The 20,226-nt window shown below is 43.5% G+C and overlaps 1 protein-coding gene across 1 annotated transcript in view; it reads left to right on the top strand.

Moving 5' to 3' along the window:
* The first annotated feature begins 11,846 nt into the window (after nt 1-11,846).
* Nucleotides 11,847-20,226, top strand: part of FOXP1 (forkhead box P1) — a 345,408-nt gene continuing 337,028 nt past the window's right edge. The window contains exon 1 of the mRNA XM_008643610.2: nt 11,847-11,974. The gene's annotated coding sequence lies outside the window, so the exon portion shown is untranslated. The remainder of the gene's footprint in view (nt 11,975-20,226) is intronic.

Genomic DNA, 20,226 nt, shown 5'->3' with positions numbered 1-20,226 from the left:
ATGCGAAGGGGGAGGTGTGAAGAGAGCCAGGAGAGTGTGATGCACATTTTGCAGATAACTTCTCTTCGGGTACCTCCTTCCAAAGCCTGGGTGTGGACTCGCTGCTCCTACCAGCGTGTCCTGGGGCTTTCTGTTCGCTGCAGAGAGGTTCTCTCCCCCGTCTCTGCTAACGTCACCGGCCCCTTCCTTCCAGAAGGGTTTATTTCCAGAGATCAGCAGCTGATAATGAGCACGGATTGGTCAAGTAGCTTAATTTGTAGTTTGGTGGTTGGTGGTTGGCGTTTCTCACCGTATTTCCCAGGCACTGAATGCAATAGACACTTCACTGGCACTTAATAAAGCAGTGCAGGGCACTCCTCGATAATACAATCCTTATGCCAGCCCAGCTGCTAAACCCAGGAGTCCCTCAGGCAGTAGTAGACAACTCCACTTGGCGTTGCTGCTTGTTTTACTCCTGTCTCAGATGACTAGGCAGCATTTCTGAGATTTTAAGGCAGTGTGTTATTGCAGTATCTGGGATGAAATTACCACTTACAGATGTAGAGGTGACAATCTGACTCCCTTTGGCTGTTGAGCTCTGGTGACCTGGGGAGGCTGGTTGTGTGGGGTACCTGCATTGCGCTGTGACAACCACCAGAAATGAGCATCTGGCCCTCTCTTGTCATTTTTTTCCCCCTTCTTTTTTTGAACATCTGCTCGCCTGATTGTTTTCTGGTTTTGTTTTTTTTTGTTCTTTTTTTTTTTTTCTTTTCTGTGGCTCTTTTAATTTGTGGCGAATGTGTATTTAATGTAAGTAAGATGTTAGCTTCTGTCTAGTTTTTCAGCAAGCATTCCAGTAATTACTGGAGTACCTTTGAATGCTACAGCTGCTATTTCTAAGTTAGGGAATCACATTTTCCGAGCATTTATAACTGAATTCACATGGGTAAAACTTGGCATTCAGATTGCCGTCCCACATATCTTATTTTGTCTTGATCCTTTAACTTAGCATATCAGCTTTGTATTTTATTAAAATGGTAAAATGGCTTCTTGCTGCTTTGGGTGGGCTTGTAATGGTGTTGTTTTATGAAATTATTTTAATTTTTCAAAAATTCCATTGTTTTGGGCTCTGAAATTACTTTTGTTTTTGGCCAGTGCTGTAGGCTGGTGTCTCTTTTTCTTTTTTCTTTTTTTCCCCCCTCCCTCTCTGTCCTCCTTAGCCCTTATTAGTGTGAATCATTTACTATTATTTTAATATTACTCGGGTTTTTTATATTGCGTCTCTAAGGAACTTCTCAGAGCATGGTTTGATCCTTTCTGCTGATGTCAGGCAATCTCTTCGTGCCAAAGGATGTTGGCTAAGGCCAGGCTTCCCCCTGTGCCCTCGGCTCTGTGAACTCAGTTTTTCCAAGTGCTGCTGGAGAGCCGTGCACTGAGTTCCTGTTGATCTTAGAAGATTTAAAAAACAACCACCACAGTTTTAAATTCAGCTTATCTATTAATCACAAATAGATGCATTCTGTCCATAGGGTTGGGATGCCCCTGGATCGGCTGCGCTGGCAGCAGTGCTTTGCTTTGCATTATTGGAATGCTGGGTGGATTTGAGGATGTCCCAGTGCTGTCGTCACAGCTCCAGCCCAGCGGCTGCTCTGCAGCATGAACTGGCTTGCTCTCTTTTTCTCTCCCTTTCTTCCTTTTCAAGCTGTGATGTCTGGTCCAGAGGAAATGTGATTTTTGCTTTTTTTTCTGCTCAGAAAGTGTTGGTTTTGTTGTTTCGTTTTTTTTTTTTTTTTTCATTTTTGAAACAGTTTTCTGGTGCTTACAAGTTGAAATGCAACAAGGGGGAAAAAAAGCCCAAAGGAAGAGAGCTGAAATTTGACCTCCAAATATACTTGGTAGATGTGGTGGAAATTACAGAGCTTTTCTATGGAGGAAATAAGGTACAATGTGTGGTTTGTTTCTGTGGGCAGGTGTGCCAAATGTAGGGCAGATGAGTTAACAGTAAAACCTAAAGTGATTGATCTGGTAGAGCTAAGGACTTAAATAAATTATATTATTTAGTAACACAAATTTTGTGAAAAAGCCTCAGTCTTAGAATAAAAGCCTGAGAGTACAGCTGGACTTAATTAACTAGTAGTATTAATTTATGCCATTGATATCAGCAGTTTTATTCCCATTTTAATATTTGAGCTGCTTAACTCTTACTTGCGGTAAATGTCCCTTTAATAGGGCATGTAAAATGATGTTTCACGTGTAGTTATGCTTTGATTACATACATTCAGGAGAGAAACATATACAAACTTGGAGGATAGATGGTGGAGTTTGACTTGAACTCTGGTTTTATTTGCATGTTACTGTAAGTTGGTATTTATAGGCCCTGCAGTACTTGGTGCTCCCTGCTTCTGCCATGGGAGGTAGATTCAGATGCATGAGCCTGGAGGAACACTCATTTCTTTCCCAGGATCAATGAGGAAAAGTTGTGCCCATGTATACAAAACTGTTTTTAAGTGCCTGTTCTGTATTAGAATGAATTAAGCTTTGAATGCAGAGCTGATATCACTCGCTATTTTAAACAAGCAGCATAATAAACACAAAAACTCAAATATTTTAGAGACAATACTTGGAGAGTTGAGACAATAATTTAAACATAAATTTTGCCTCATATAATCTTCACCGGGATTTAAAAAGCATCATGGCCACCCTGGGCACACTGGGAATAAAGATGAAACACATCAGGGAATGACTGTCCTGTGAGCTGTCTGCAGGATGCTCACGGGCAGAAAATGACCCAAAATGCCCTGTCCATGGCACCTGTGGGTGCGTGGTGGGGTGGGTTCCCCTGCCTCAGGACCTGCGGGGGGAGCATCCAGACAGGACGGTGGATTTTGGCTCATGGGTGTTTTCAGAATTGCTGAAACTCGGGGAATTCATAACTTTGGAATTCAGCAGATTTGCACAACTCTGTGCATCTGTGTCTCCGCCAGCACGCTCCAGCTTCCTGCCTTCCTCACCCTGAGCATCCCAGGCTAAAAACCTTGTGATTAACAGCCCCACTCGTGGGCCTGGGCTCTCGAGCATCTTATCAGCAGCCCTGGGAAGGTGAAGGCGGCCGCTGCCGGGAGCGTGCCGGGCGGGAATGGCAGTGCTGGGTGAGCCCAGGCCAGGCTGGGGCGGCTGCTCTGTGGTTTGTTGTGTCTGGTTTGGTTCCTACTTTTCAAGTTGCAGTTGCATTTGGTCATTCAAAGCTTATTTTCGTAGTCTGGCCAAGCCAGCAGGATCCCCGTGCGCTGCAGGGGAACATAAAACATCAGCCTTTAAGCTGGAGTGCTCAGTAGATAAGGATTTTAAGACTCTTGCATCATGCGCTGTGTCTTATGGGCTTACTTAGTATACTCCATTTGATTTAATTTAGATATTGAATAAGGAGAAACACTTTAAAAGCCAGAAAAAGTACTACACGTTTAGCGCCTCTTCTTTCCCCATTGCCTTAAAGACAGATGGCCAGGAGGGCCAGCTTAGGCTGTGATTACATTTATTTAATTGTAGGCAGTAACAGGGTGTTTTCAAACTGCTTAAAAATGATGTTGTGCCTTATCTGTGAAGTGTTTCAAAAAGCCAGCAAGAATTCCTTGGGCTTTTGTTTCCTTTCTTCATTTCCGTGACTAAATGTAAAGAGTAAGTGTTCAGCCTTTTCGAGGGCTAGGAAATGTGCAAAATTAGTGGCTTATTTCAGTCGTGTGCGTGGGGGAGGGCATTAAAGTCAGTGGGTGGCTCTGCCAGTGGTCTCCCCCTTCATTTCCCATCCCATAAATACAAATACAAACTGTAACCGAGTTGCTGTAAATGTTAGCTTGAGCACTGCTGGGTAGCCATTTATCCTGCTAAAAGGTCTGGTTTGCTGCGTGTTTGTGTTGGCAGGATTGGGGAAGGCTGGGGAGCAGGAGGTGCTGTTGGATGGCATTCCCAGGAAATGGGGTGACTCTCTGGATGGGGTTTGCTTGGCGTGGGGTGGCAGTGCTGCCTGAGGGGTCGGATGTGGTGGCCGTGCTGGGGTCCCCACCCTGCAGAAAGCTGTGACCAGGGGCTGCTGTCTGTGCACAATATAGATTAGCAGAATAGCAAACCTGCCACAGAACATTTTAGTGTAGCAGTGAGCGGGGAGCTGGCAGGAGAAGTGAAATATTTGCAAGTTGTAAAGGAAGCGGGTTCGGGAGTTCTGAGGTGGGATTGGGATTGTTTGCAAAGATCCCTCGGCTGGCCAAGATGCTTGTGCTGGATTTCATCACTGTAACAGGCTTGCGTGCCTTTCACTAAACACCACGAAAAGTGCCTTTGGATTATAACAGATTTGCATTTATTATTTTATATAGCATGTATTTATATAATATGTTCTTACATTCATTTTTATATATAGATAACTTTTGAGACTATTTGTTATTGCATTTGAGACTATTTGTTATTGCATTTGAGACTATTAGTTATTGCATGAATCTGCACCACCCTGCAGTAATCACGGCTGCACATTCTCTCTCAGTCAGTGAGAGCCTGGAGGATCTTCAGAGTGGGTGAAAATTATCCCAGACATAGGTTTAAAAAAAGAAAGGGGGGGAAAAAAAAGGGCAAAAGAAAAGCAGGCCTCCCAAAAGCTGTGGTGGAACCCGGTATTAGCAAATGCTTCTAGGAAGTTTGACTGAGAGCCATATGGCAATGTGGGGAGTATTATCCATGGCTCCAAAAGTTGGTCTCTGAATCAGCCTATTGACTTCAACAGCACTTAATCATGTGTTTTAGTTCTTCTTTGAAAAGGCTTGCATTCCTGAATCATGTCCTCTGATTTTAACCACTAGACGGTACTTTGTTGTGTGGTAGCAGACAAGTTCAGTCATATTTCTGTGACTAAGTTTGCAAGTTGTGACTGCATCACTGGTGAAGTATGCTGATGAATATTCCCCTTCTTATCAGAATCCAAACGTTTGCTGCTGTTCCTGAATTTTAGGGTGAGACTCAGTCACTTCTGGGAAGGCGTTGGTGAGATGCTGTGGGATACTCTGGATGTTCTGTGTTCATCTGTTGCATTGTGGATGCTGTGATGGAAACAAAGAGGCAAAACCAGTGATCTCAAATTACTGCCTTGAGTTCTGTTTTCAAAATCCCTGAGTGTCAGTGGTGATCAAGCCCATAAAATAAACCAAGAACCAGTCGTGCGGGTCCAAACTTGGATTGTATTTGGATGCTGAAGGGACTGCAGAGCCTCAGATGTGGCTCTGCTGTGTCGGGGGTGATTTGGACTCTGGTGGAAGAAAAGGTGGGTTTGTGTGACTTCTTGGGATGTACGAGTTTGTGTCCATAGCATCCACAAGTGCCCCCTGCCCTGGTGTTGCTGCACAGGTGGGGTTGCCAGGTACCACTCGTGGGCTGCAAGGAGCCGGGTCTGGGTGCTGGGAGGTCCCGTGGGCTCCATTCACAACTGCCACAGAGCAGAAATGCAGGGGAGCTTTGTTCCCCTTTCTGCTCCAGGAGTTCCTGGGGATTCCTGCTCTACTCTGTCCATGATTAGAAGGAAGCTCTGGGCAAACCCCTGTGCCACCACCTGACTTGGCACACAGAGTGTAAAAATCCCTGTCCCAGCCCTCTCATAGTGAGGTGGTGCACAGGCTTCGCTTTCATCCCTAAGATTCATTATATTTCAGCAGAATTTTTTGTCTCACCTTTCTGTGTTTTTACAGCTAAAGCAGTTTTTCCTTCCCAACTTTCAACATCTGGAATTCGGTTTCAGTTTATTGAAAAAAAAAAAAAATTTCATAATCCGCAGTCTGGATGAAACACCAATGCCTTTGTATTTGTCCGCAATTTTTAGTTTCAATTCTGTATCCTTGGTAAATGCCAGAAGTCCCAAGTCATTGCGTGTTCAGTAGCTGCCATTCCTTAGGCTTAAACCCTTTTTTTTTTCTTTTTTTTTTTTTCCCCCCCCTGTTAGACACTTTTCTAATTGGGGATAATACCAAAATGATTAATCAAATTAAGCATGAGAGCAAAGTGGCTGGTGCACAAAGCTGTGTATTGCTGCTGTGTTCAGCAGCAAGGTTCTCTCCCTGCAGCTGAAGTTCCTTACTGGGCCTCTTAGGCTCTGTTGGTTTGGTTTTTTTTTTAATAAGGTGCTGTGTAGATCCCATTGACTTCAGTTGTTGATTGGGATGCCTGACAGCCGGGAAATTAAGCCCCTTCTTTGTGACCGAGTTGAAGGCCAGATTTTCAAGGATTTTCGAATGCTTAGCACCCATAATTGATAGATTTTTTTTTTTTTGAAAAAGTTCACTTCTCGTTTGGACATATAAATAAGGGTGAGAGATTATGATACTTGTAGCGACTGGTGCTGCTGGGATATAATGAAGTTTCTTTAGCACAACCTGACTAATGAGCTGGTTACTGTCCTGATAGGTTTTGTTCTTCTGCATTTCTGCCTTGTTTGTGGATGCTGAGCATTCCTGTATATTCTGCTCCTGCTGGAGAAACTTCCTTGCTTCAGCTGCATTTTTCTGTGTTCTCTAGTGATTGTGAGGGACAAGGAGGGGGCAGAATGAGTTGAGTAAATTAGACAACTGTTGGAAAAAAAGGGGGACATGCAAAATCAAGTGTTCTACTTGCGTAATCTGTTTAACACCAGCGAGCCACGGAGCCTTGTGGGACACGGGAATGAAAGGAACATCTGTGCAGGCCACATGGCATGCTCTGGAGGAGCCCTCCATCCCAGGCAGCTCTGCTCTATTTGCAAATAAAAGCTCCGACCAACATCAAAAAGTTGAGGTGGATCCCAGCTGAAAGGGGAGAACAAATGTTACCACTTGGTGCAGTGAGGTTCCCCTTGCAAGCAGACTTTGTGGTCTTTTTAGGGATGCTTTGGACATGTGTTTCTAATGCAGTTTATTTAAAGGGGAAAAAAAGAGGAAGAAAGGGGGAAAAGGGAAAAAGGTTATATATTTTGGAGAAAAAATGATCTGTATTGAAACATTTTAGCTGAGCATCTCAAGCTGCAATCAAAATATATTGGGTAGAAATAAGAATAAGGATGCTAGGAGTTTTTTGGAGGGGGTATATTTTGTTTGATTGGTTGGTGGTTGGTTTCTTTGTTTCTTTGTTTCCTTTTTTTTTTTCCCCCACCTGGATGTAGACATCCTGGGATCCCAAGGTTTTCCTTCCTGATCTTACTCCCTTTATTTTGCTGCTGGTTCTGGTGGCTGGTAAACATCTCCATGGTTAGGCAGAGCCCTGGGGAGCTGCTCCGGCCTCACTCCCCCAGGACACTCACCAGAGGGGAGGATAAACAAGCCAGCAGTACATTTTATTTCCATTTAGAACCTGTTAGAGTGCAAGGACATATCTAGTTTGGAGTTTTGGATTTTCTAGACAGGCTGTATTGTTTTTAACAGAGTCGTGTATCAGCAAGCCGGGTAATCTGTACCAAGAAGGCACGTATTTTTTAATATGTAAATAGGAAAGGATGGTGTTTCATCTTTATTCCAATGTACCCAGGGTGGCAATAAAGCTTTTTAAATCCCTGTGAAACAGATTGTATATGGCAAAATTAATGTCTCAACTCTCCAAGTATTTTCTCTAAAATATTTGAATTTTTGCGTTTATTATGCCACTTGTTTAAAATAGCGAGCGATATCAGCCGTGCATTCAAAGCTTAATTGGTGGAACACAGATTTATTCTAATTTAAAACAGTCACTTAAAAACAGTTTTGTATATATGTATACATGGGCACAACTTTTCGTACAGTTGTCTGTTTTGGAGCAGTCTCTTAGGCACTGATGTACAAGTTGAACCTGTTTTCTTTTGAGCAACATGGCTTTGAGAAATCATTAGTTAAAACAGGGTTCTGTAGTTCCAGTGCAGTCAGTAAACAGCCTGACATGAGTCGTGCGTGAGATGACTGAAGTTCTGCCTTTGATCAGGCCTGGATTGTGCCAGGTGCAGTCCCGAGCTGTGTGTCGATGCATGTGTGTATGTATTCATGTGCTGGTGAAAGCTGCTTTAATGAAAATTTGGCCAGGTAGCAAAATAACGTGTCCATCAGGGATTGCCACAGCAGGATGATGATGGAAGAGCAGCAAAAGGAGCTGCAGCCATGTGCTCATCCATGTCACCCTCCCCAGGCACAGCATGGGTATCTGGAGGTGCTTTGGATGGTTCTCCTCCTTTTTCAGTCACATTTGTCATTCCTCTTTATTTCCTCAGCCCCTTTCTGATTTGTCCCGCTCCTTGCCATCATTTTGTAAGGACTTCTCATCTGCCACCTGTTTTCTCCTTTAAACTGTTCTCATGCCCCCTGTGGTAGCAGTGGGATGTTTTGCAGCTTTGGGGGTTGGTGCAGGTAACCTGGCCAGATCTGTGTAGCAGTCCCTGACTCGCTCCGGTGGAGCATGGGAATTTCAGAATACTTTTTTGTTTTGCAGCCACTTGCTTTTTCTCCCACTGCACCTCTTCTCATTCCCCTGTGCACACAGGGATGCATCTGCTGCCTGTCAGGTGTGTCCTGCCCATTGCAGAGCCCCCTTGTACCCAGGCAGCCCTTGGTGTGGGTAGCACTTCCAACCTGTGCCACACAGGCACTGCTGGATGTGGTGCTGTTCCTTTAAAACATAAACTCTTGACAGCTCTTCAGTGCATCAGGGACTGCAGCCAGTTTTGCAGTTTGATGTAGGAAATGATGCTCTGGGTTCCTTCAAAAGCCCCAGGAGCAGGTGGACCCCAGGGTGGAGATGCACAGAGAGGGAAAGGTGAGGGACTTCATGCTGATGAGATGAAGTCCATAGTGGTCTGCCAGATCGTCTGAGCTGTGTGCCTCTACCTTTGAGATTTAAATAGTGAAATATTAAAACTTGTCTTTCAAATCTGTTCAATATTACGAAGATTAATTTTTGTTGGGGGCAGATTAATAGGTTTCCTATTCTGATTAATACAGTGATAATAAAAACGTTGTGATTGCTGGAATTAATGAAGCCCAGATTCCTGTTTCAAGGTTTGATTGACTTTGTACTTCAGTTATGCTAAAGCTGCTGCATCTCATTGCCCCTTATTGAGCTGTAGCCTTCGAAGAATCCATATGGGATCAGGGCAGCGCAGAAGGTCTGTGTTAGAGGGGTGCATTGGAGGCCCTGTCAAAAAATCTTCTGGGGAAGAAGGTTTGCCAAACATTGATCAAGGGTTTTGCTCATGTTGCAGCAATGGTAGACTTTCTGTGTCTTTAACCCAGCATGCTATTTTTATGAAAGTTGTAGAAGAGGCGTGGCCAACTCAAATGTGTGGGCACATCATTAAAAGCTTCAATTTGTCAATGCCAGATCGAACTCGAGTGTGTGGGTAGATCATTAAAGGCTTGAGTTTATCAGAACCGATCTATAATCTGTTTCTCTCCCTCCTCCACCCTTCCCCTCAGCAGTACGGGTTGTTTCTCCAGGTTCTCCAGCACTGAGGTCCATGGAGGTGCCTGAGCTGCCTCTGTGCCCCTGGGCTGTGCTGGGCTCCCTCCTGGCAGGCAGCTGCTGTGCTGGGCTCAGCCTGGAGCTGCTGCTGCGCCCAGAGCCAGCTGGCTCTGGGACACAGCTGATCCAGTGGGTTTGGAGGTCACCAGTGGGGCAAGCCCCAGAGTTAATGCCGTGAGAACTCGTGTCTTTGGGAGCTCTCTGCTCCCATTAATCCAAGGGATTCAAAAGATGCAGGTGGGGCTGGGTGCAGAAAGTACATGGTGATCATGTAGGCTTTGTTCCCTTGGGAACTCTGGCTGAAGAAATGTTTTGTGGAGTATTATGGTGACGTCAGTTTTTGATGGCATAGGAAGCATCCATTTTTCCAGGTGCACTGTCAGAGTTCAGGCCAAGCTGGATGGAATATCTTTACCTCCTCCCAGTACTCCTTTTTATTCCTTGGGTAGAAGCTCTCTCAGCTTCCAAATCTGCTTGTTGGCACAATGGTGCCAAGATATTCCTTATGTTGAGGAAGGATGTGAGGAGTGATCTGCAGGTGAGGACAGTGCTTTGTACACTCTCGCCCTCATCCTTTGCAGACCATATATATTATTTAGACAATAATTTTGCTTCAAAAGTCTCTAACTTTTTTTGAGCAATCATTAGCTAAAATGAGCCTCGATCCTCATCTTCTAAAGAGGGCTAATGATACTTTCCTGCTCTACAGATGCATCATGGATAAAGATTAGCAGTTGAATACTGTGGTGCAGCAGGTCAGCTGGAGAAATCTTGTCCCAACATATGCAGATGCAGCTTTCTGCTCAGCTACAAACCCATCTGCATATCTGTCATCAAGCACAGCAATAAAGCAAGGCTCGGATGTGTGTTTCTGACACCGCTCCATTGCTTCTCTCAAGTGCTCTGCCCCTCATGAATAAAATACAACCGATGCAGGATGCAGGTCATTTTTGGTTTGCAGGTATTTCAGAGTGTCTGAGAAAGAAGTCAGTTTTAGCATATATGCTGTTTAAAAACCCCTTTTGAATCTATTTTTATTGTGTAGCACAGTTTTGTAATAGGGTCACATAATCCCTATATTTAGATTTCTGAACTCTTGTGATCTTTGAGCCATTGTGCATTCAGCAAAGAACAGGAGAAAGCCCCAGGGCCAGAGAAGTACCTGGATTTTGTCTTACAAAATTTCGTGCAGTTGTTGCTAAGACAGAAGCTTCCAGATGTTCCTCAGGAAGGCTGCAGTGGAGTGCCAAAATAATTAACTCCATGAGATTAATCCGGGGATGGCAGTACTTGCCCCTGTCAGGGCGCTGATGGATGTGGGAAGGCTGGGAACAGCCACTGCCTTGGGGATGCTGTTAAGGGTGAGGATTGGGGAATGAAGGGCTCAGAAGCACCACCACAGGTGATTTTTGCTTTCGTACTTCTAGTTTTTCAAGATCTTTTTTTCCATTGCAAAGTTTGTTTTGTTCCCTGGGGTTTATGCTGCAGGTCCCTGTCGTGCAGAGGTCCAGGGAGCAGAGGCACTTCCAGGTGTTGGTGCATCCATTGTGCCCTTCCCCAATCTGGGCAGGCACCAGAGCTGCTGTTTAAATCCCATTTGGTTTCATGGGTGTGATGCAGAACAGCCCTAGGAACACCTCTGGTTGTATTTCTGAGTATGAGTTGCTACTCAGTGCAGATATTTTATCAGTGAAGATATTATACATCTTATTTTAAAATACCCTTATTAGTAAAATGGATGTTTCATTTGTACAGGGAGCATCTTCCTCTGAGCTAAGCTTAAGCTCAATCTGTGTTACTGATAGCTGGGGAAAAAAACCATACTAATTGGTATTTCTTAACTGATGTTTGCAAATTTTGCCTTTCCACCCTGAACATCAAGTAGTTTTTATATGTGTTTTTCCTTATGTCAGAGGAAAGATTAATTCTAACAAGAGATTCTACATTTTATTAAGGTTTTATGCAGTGAGTGAAGACAGAGAGTAAATAGTTCAGAAATTCAGAGAGTGTTATATTTTGATAATGCAAAGTAGGTTAAAGTATCTGGATTTTGTGCTCAATACAGTGTTTTCAGGCAGAATGTGGATTTGGATGGTGACACATTTTGGTATTTAGAAGGAACATAAGCTCTCCTGTCGGAGGAGCACGTTGCAAATGTGAAATAAGCATTTGTCTCTAAAAACCTTTCTTAATATTGTAAGTTTTGGTTTTATTTAAAGCCAAATAGAGTCTGCTGTGTGATAGTTTGATACATAGACATGCTTCCGTAATGCTCTCCCCAGCTCCAGCATTTATAACTACCTTTTGCTTTCAAGGGAAAATGATAGGCTTTGATATGATCCAAACTGAGTGAAGTTTTAAAACATGTTTTTGTCTTTCAGTCTCCTGAGAACATTTTTTCTGAGTGACTCCGGCTTCCAGACACATTTGCCATGAGAAGGGTTCCAATCCTTTCCTGTATTTACCCTGAGTCATGAATGGATATGTGTGATGCCTACAAGTAAAACTGGTGAGTTGTCAAGCCTGAGTTTGCAATAACTCTCACTTATTCTTTCTTACAAATTCTCTTTCCCTCATTCTTTTTTCCCCTTTTCAGTATGGTGGTGGGGAGTTGTATTGTCTGTGTTTAAAAGTAAGTCACCACTATTCTGAAAAAAACCCAAAGTAACCTTCATTGTAATGAAATAGCAGAAATACCAAATATTATCAATACAGAAAAAATACTCCTTTCCTTTTTTTCCTTCATCCCCTCAAATCCTATGAACTTTGAGGTCTTTGGTGGTGAAACTGGAGTTCAGTCACGCAGGCAAAGCTCCTGCCCAAAGCTGAAGCCTTGCAGGTAGACAGGATCTAAACAGAGCTTGTGTGGGCAATTTGTGTCATGATTAAATATGAATATGGAGAGGTCTCCTCGCCATCATGTGTCACATGCTGGACTCTCAAAGGAGCCATTGCCAACAGATAATTAGCTCCAGCGTTTGCTGCACTTGCATCCCAGTGACAAAATGGTGTCAGTGGTGCACAGGAGAGCTGTCCCGCGGCGTGCGCGTCACCTTGGCGCTGCTGCCCAGCCTGGGGGACACGGGGACAAAGCCTTGAACAGCCTGTTTTGATCAAGCTCGAGAGGCTGGTAGAGTGAGACCCCTCCTCTGTTAAGGGCCATTTGCCTTTCCTGGTGGGGTTACCCACTGAGAAGCCCCTGGTCCCTTGCAAGGGGCGGTTGTGCCTTTTCCAGCTGTCCCCATCCCCCGGGAACCTGGCATGGGGAGCTTTCCATGTCCACTCCTCTTACCTGCCTGCTCCTGATTGCCTCTCTTAATGACTGGGGTGAGAGGAGGGGCAATATTAGTTTGGGAAAACAAGAATCATCTCATTCTGCAGCAAAACTGGAAAGTCTGTGTAAGAAATCTTTCAAACACAGGAAATCTGCATTATTAAATTGTGTATGAATTGGGAGCACAAATTGTTTTTTACAATAAATTCAGGTTTCTATTATATATCTAATATCCCTCTGCATGTTGGAAAGTGCATTTCAATTCAAAGATTATAAAACCCAAGAAATGCGCGTATCAGTGAATTGTGATTTTGATTTTATTTTTTTTTAAGTTTCCTTTTTTATTTTTTTTTTTTTTCCAGAGGTAGCATAATTACCATGTCATTTAGCAAAGATTATAATAGCTGTTCAGTTTTTACTGACTGGTATAGTAAACAGTTGAATAAACCCATATGGCAGCTCAAAGTGTGCATAGAGGAGAGAGATTCTTACAATTTCCTTCATGTCTGAATTACCAACCTCACTGATACGACCGAGATCCCCAAACGGGGACCAATTCCAGACTTCTCCAGTCATGCAAAAATTTCTCACTGCTCTGTTGCATATGAATCAATTTGTTTTAATCACGGTGGTTAGGTAATTAATTATTTCTTTGTGCCTATGAAGTATGCATGGGAAATGTGGGGTTGTGTGCAAGGTACATGCCTTGATTTAAAGCACTCTGTGCATTTGCTTAATGCCTCTTTAGTAAATGTAAATAATGCCTGGGGTCGGAATCTTAATATCCATGTATTGTTAAAGATCGAGGCCCTTCTAAGTCTGGCATGGGCGAGGTGTGGCATTGCTGGCTACTGTGACAGCCCCGTGGTGCTGCTTGTAATGGCACTTTGTGTCTGGTCTCAGTGTGGCAAACAGAAGGACCAGAATGCTTCAAAGCATCCTCTTGAAATACCAGGTTGAATTATGGAGGTGTGGAGCTGTGGCCACCAGCATCTGGAGTAAAGACAAAGTGTTTGAGTAATGTGCCCTCAGGATACCTTCACTATTAAAAAATAAAAGCAGTGAGAAGAAGGATTGTTAACTCTCTCCAAATGCTGGCTTGAACAAAGAAAAAGACTCGTGCTGTTCCTCCTAAAATTCACTTACTTCCAGTTATCTTAAAATTTTCATGTCACATAATAGCTTTAAAATACCTTCTGAATGCATTAGACTCTCTAGGTGCTTAGGAAATATTGCAGAATAATAATACGAAATGACCAAGCATTGAGCATTCCCACTGGAAAGGAGCAGTTGGCCCAAACTGGTGCTTGTGTTCATCTTAACCCTGATGTACGACCAGCCCTCCACCATAATTCTATCAAGAGATGGTAAGTTGCCTAGCAATGTGCTGACTGCAGAGGGTACGTGTCGAGCTAATTCAGTTTTTGTTCTCGTTTTCCTTGAGAGTTCAGCTTAAAGGAGTGATCCTTTCTCTGGCTGCAGCAAGAGCCACTTCTCAGCGGTCTCTCTTGTTCCCCACTCGAGTGTCCCTGGTGATGTCAGGAATTCATTCACTGCTGTACGTGTCTTAAAAGTTTCCAGCTTATTGAGTAACCAAATGTGGTTTCTGCTGATTGTGTTGACTGAATGTGTAGGGCCTTTCGAAGAGGCAAGGGTTTAATTTAAAGCGGAGCATTTAGTTGTATACCATTTTATGGCAGGCAAAGGTCATCTGGGGTAAACAGCCAAAACAGTGAATTGCCCCATTGCAGCACCTTGGAAAAAGAGACAGAAGGATAGAGTAAAAGGTTTTAACAAATTGCTCATAGTTATAAATTTTTAAAGTTGAGGAGCTGGTGCTGTGTACATTTTTAAATTGGAGATAACCATGCTTGTAGGATAAATTGAGTTAAGAACGGAACAAATAAAAATAATGGGGTGGTACTAAAAGCCTGGTGGTGCTGCCGGCAGGGTGAACACCGAGCAGATGGCACGTTAGGGACCTGCTGTGTCCCTGCCCTTCCCACCCGCATTTGTGGGGACCTTTCCTTGTAACAGTGCCCTCTCCTCCCTCAGTCCTGGTTACAAAAAGGGCTGGATTTGCCCCATGATGCTTCCTTTGATAACCAGGGAGCAGGAGCCAGAGGGGTCTGTCTGTGGAGCAGAAGTGGGTTCCCCAGTGGGTTGTGCTAACCCAGCTGTGTGTCAGTGGGGTGGGGGGAGCTCCAGGAGCCCAACCTGGCATCCCCTGGCAGAGCTGCTTGGAGGGAGAGGTGGCAGCAGCCTGGAGATGTCACTTGTGTCCTTGCAGGATCTCCCTTGTTCCTCATGGCATCAGTGGCTACAGAAAGACTTTGTTTTTCTGAAACTTTTCTGTCCATGGAACTTTCTCTGTGGCAGGGGGAGGAGAGAAGAAGTAATTTTAACAATTTAATAAAGTACATAATGTAAGTTTTATAAGCTGGTGTGAATGCTCCTAAGTATTTTGGTCTTTTTTCATAACACAATGAACCTAATATTGGTAAAAATACAGATCTTAGCTGCCACCATAAAGAGAGGCTAGATTTAATAAACAGTTATGAATGTTGGCAGCTGCCTATCAGATTGTATAACATCGGCTATAGCACATGAAGACAGTGTCAACTTACATTTTATCTCAGAAGTATTTTCAAAGCATTTATTTTGCTTTCTCTTGAGTCCTTAACCTAATTCAAGTTATATAATTGGCGGAATATTTTTCCACACCGCTAATTGGCTGGGTGCCAGCGTGGAAACCATTGTATGACTTGATGATGATCAGGAATTAACATGACATTTGCGTGGTGGTAATGGAATACATTAGTAATGTAATTCATGACTGTAAGAAAGAGACCATCATCTCCCACCTCTGATCAGCAGGAGGGGCTGGGAGGATGATGAAATGCTCCCAGCAGGCACCTCACAGCAGTGGCTGGCCAATCTCGATGTCAAATTTAGTTTTAAATTCTTCAGACAAAGCTGTAATGCTTACCAATTAATTACTACAAATGTCAATTAAAAATCTACCAAATAATGCAGTAAGATTAAATTTCAATTAAAAAAATTACATTTAACAAGGAAGATACAACATTATTTTAATGAATTCTGCTGAAGGTGACAGTTTATCTAGATATATTTATACCGTGTAGGTGGATCTAAATTCATTGGATGATGTTAACCATGTTACTCAGTGTACATATTAGTTTTGAAAATTATTTCGACTTTGGCTATGTCCTGGAGGAGCTGGGGCATCAGGGGGCATTTCTCATCACCAGGAGAAGGGGGAATTTCACGCCTTCTCAGTAAAAAAATCTCACACCTAAACTGAAGGCTTTAGTGTAGAATTCTGTCCTAACCAAATTTGTGGTATTTTTCACTGCTTTATATTTAGAAAAACAAATAGAGAATTTTTGTTGTGGTACTAGACAAGCCCTGACTTTTCTATGTCTTTAATGATTTTTTGGGATGGTTTTTGAAGTAATCTGTTTTATCATACAAATAATACCTATTATTCCAATAAATCACATAACAGAAAAAGATTTTGCTGTGTGAAGGTGGTGAACTTTAAGTCCTGAGCAGAGCTTTTATCTGCAAGGCTTCACCCTGGCTTGAGAGAGGTTGTGAATGCATGATTAAAATTGCCACGTTGATACTTGAGATACTTTAAGGGATATTTTGAACCAGGAGTGGCACAGCAGAGATGTCATGGGGTGTGTGAAGTTGTGAGTTTGCAGGTGTGTACCACAAACTCTTGTAAAGCACCTGTACCTCTTTGCATGCAGAGTGCTAACAGTGAAGAGTGGGGTTTGTAGCTGGAGTTTTGTGTGGCAGCAGCTGTGTTTTTATTGCTCATTAGCCTGTTGGAGATGGAGGTGCTGATGCTTTGGGAAGGCATTTGGGAACGTAGTCACTGGCATGGCACAGGGGCAGAGCTGGGCTGTGCAAGTGGCTATCTTGGTATTAAAGCATTTATGAGATCTGAAAAATACTTTATCAGCTTCCTTGAACTTTTTTCTGAGACCTTTTACTATGTTTTCACACCATTACATCTAGGTAAGAGGGAAGAGATAACTGAAGAAGCAGATTTTATGTGTCAAGCCAGCATGGAAAGAAGTCCCTCTCAGGGACCGGAGGCTCCTTTTCCTTGGCACTGCTTTGTCTGGAGCTATCAAATTTCAGCAGGTTTTAACTTAAAATAAAATATAAAAAAATACCGTGTGCATGCAGAAAATCAGAGAAGGCAAACAACTGCTCATGGCAGGCTAAAGTAGTGAAATTCTCTTTAGTAGACAGGTCCCTTGGACGCTGCTCAGGCTTTGCCCAGTGGTGGGTGAATGCAGCAGGCATGATGTGTCACCCTGCTGTAATTCAGATACCTCTGGGTCAGGAGCTGGGAGACAGCCTTTTTTTTTTTCCTATAAGGGCCTCAGAAATGGATGATGTAGGAGTGTGAGAGTAGTGGAAATATTTTCTCACCAGTCCTCACAGACAGAAAGGTGATGGAGAGGAAGTCAGAGCAAGGCAGAATCATTTCCTCACCAGGAGCCAGAAAGCTTTAAACAAGGAGGCAGAAAGGGAAGAGTGGGAGCACGTAGCATCTTTCTGCCAGGAGATAATGGTGTGAGGAGCTCGTGGGTTTGGGGCACCCACTGGTCAGACAATTAGGTGGCAGCTGGAGCTCCTGCTCTTAAAAACCCATCTTTCCAGAGGCTTTCCTCTCTGCCCAGGACGAGTCATTTTCCAATTTAAGTCCCAGGAGGAAGCTCTTGCTCTGGCTGTTGATTGAGAAGAGGTGTATGTGGTACATCAGGAAGCAAGCACCTTCTGTATCCCAGGTTCTGCTGCTCCCATGTGGAGCTTGTTCCCACCCCAAACACTCATGGTGTCTGGGCTCCACATTGGGGTGTCCCACATATGAACCCTGTGCCCAGCCTGAGCTCTTGGGGTGATGTCCGGTCTCCTCCTGATTTCCTACAGGGGAAGGTTTCTGCCTTTGGTAGGGAAATGCTTCTCTCTTTCTGTAAGAGTTGGCCAAACACCTTGAAGGAAGACTGTCTTTGACTTTGGAGGAAATATTTATATCTCTTTGGGTTTTTCCTTTTTTTTCCATAGTGTAGGGCTATGTCAGCTGTATTACACTGAGGGAACACTGAGCTGGGGGAGGAAACTTAAATAAGCTGCCCTCATATTGCCAGTTTATTCCCAGCTTTCATCCACTGATTTACATGCCATCTGAAATAAAAATACCCAGACTTCAGTAGTTTGTTTACCTTTGCTGATATCACTGTGGGGCGACCCGGGGAGATGTAAAAACTGTTCTTGCTCTGACATTTGCATGAGCCGTGAGGTTGGGTGAGAGGAGACAGACGCTGCAGAGTGAAAAGGCAACAGGGTTTATTAAGTCTTCATCTTACCCTGGTTTATAATATTTAGACAAAAGCAAATATCTCCAGGGAGGCCCTATGAAATGAGAGACCAGAGGAGGCTCTATGAGCTGATAGCAGATTCTGTCCTCATCAGGTGGGCTTGGGTGGTGGGATGCTGAGGAGGGGGCTGCGAGGGTCAGGCACACAGGGGGGTCCTGGATTGCTGCTTGGGTAGTATTTAAAGTACTTGTGTAGGACAAAGTCTTTATACTGTCATCGTGACAGTGCTCCAGGGGAGAACAGCCTGAAATGCTCTTTGTCTTCATTAATACTTCTTCCCAGCAGAGCCTTAAGAGATCGTTCTCACGTTCAGATATACAAGGAAACCGAATATAGAGTTGTTTGTCATGAAAATCCCATTTATATACAGCGGCTGTAAAATCCCAGATGCTGAGCGTACAGGGAGGCTGCTCTGTCATCAGCCAGTCGAGGGGAGAGTTGACTATAAAACCGAGCTGTAATTCCCTCTTGACAGGGGTGTGGTGGTTGTGTCTTCAAACAACTTCAAGAGCCTGCCCTGCCAAGCCTTTATGGATTTTGTTCTCACAAGCCAGTAATAGATAAGTCTGAGCAAGGAGATAGATACAGATATATATATGAAAGGAAGACCTTTGCTCTAGGAAAATATCCATCATTGCTTTTTAAAGTCTGGTTCAGGATTTCAGTGCAGAGCATCTGAAGTGTTTGGGGTCCTTCTGTTGCAAAGGAGGTGCCGTGGGCCTGAGGCTGCTCTCGACATCTCCCAAGCATTCAATATCCCCTTGATTCCAGGGCAGCAGGATGTGACCCTCACAGAAAGACAGATGGCATTGGGGAGCTTGATGCTTATTGTTTTCAGCAGAGCTCTACTGGAACCAATAAAGTTGCCGCCACCACTGCTCGGAGCAAAAGTGGCTACAGCTGAACACGAGACACAAAATTATCAATTAAAAAAGACATCGCCAAGCCCATTATTTTACTGTTGAAAAAACATCTTCCTTCCCAGTCTTGTTTTATCCCCACATGGAGTGAATCTTTGGGATATTAATGATCCACTGTCATGTTTGTTTAACATATTTTTTTGACAATGCCTTTTTAGGGTCGAAGCCTGAAGTTTTTCTGCATGTGTTTCGGCTAGGGAAAACTCCCAGTGTCTCAATGGGGCCTCTTCTGAAACAAATGAAGACTAATTTTTCTCAGCTTAATTGGGAATTTCATCTGAATAAACAGAGAAAGGCCCAGGCTTTGTTTATATAAAAATAATGAAACGCTGTTCTGCTGAGCAGCTGAATTGCTGCTGGCGGGCTGGTTCTCACCCGTGAATTTGGTGGCCAGAGCCCTCCACAGTGGCTCAGTTCTCACATGGACCACCACCACCCCATATGAGCCTTCCTGCCTCATACCTCGTTCACTGCAGGCGCTTGGGCACGGCTTGGGAGCTAAAGACAGTGTCATTTTTTGAGATTTGGCCTTAACCTGAAATTTCCATGTTTTTGTGGGTTTAAGTCAAACCTTAATACTACTTCAGCATAATGTTTTTGTGGTTTAATGTTCTTACAGTTTTTTACAGTGTTTCTTTTAAATTCTGTCACTGAAGTGTATGAGAGTTGACAAGTGTAAATATGTAGTTAGACAATTTCAAAAGTGTATTATTTACTGATCGACCATAATGGCTCCAAAGGAACCATTATACTCAATCATATCATGTCACTCTGTGGCACTTACTATGATGGTAATATGGATATGCATATTATTTTTTTGAAAGCATGAGAAGCATTATTGTGCATGTGTAAAAGCTGTTTTTAATTGTCAGTAGGGCTCTGAGCTTTTTTTAATACCAAGAATTTAAACCACCTATGGCTACCAGCCTGCAAATCGTGGAAGCAAAAATCCATGTCTTCAGGAGGATGGAAAAAGCTACGCTTCATATTTACAGCAATGCAACTGTGCCTCTCCTTGATATGGCTCTTTTATAGCTTTATTAGATCCGAGGGCAACCTAGAACCCTAACCTGAGAGCTTGGCAGGTAAAAGCTTTCCATTTTATCTCTGCAGCCTTCATCTGCTCCTGTAAGCTCTTTGCCTT

Source organism: Corvus brachyrhynchos, unplaced genomic scaffold, assembly GCF_000691975.1.
Source record: "Corvus brachyrhynchos isolate BGI_N302 unplaced genomic scaffold, ASM69197v1 scaffold91, whole genome shotgun sequence".
NCBI lineage: Eukaryota > Metazoa > Chordata > Aves > Passeriformes > Corvidae > Corvus > Corvus brachyrhynchos.
The sequence above is the reverse complement of the archived record's forward strand: the minus strand, read 5'-3'. Positions and strand labels throughout refer to the sequence as shown.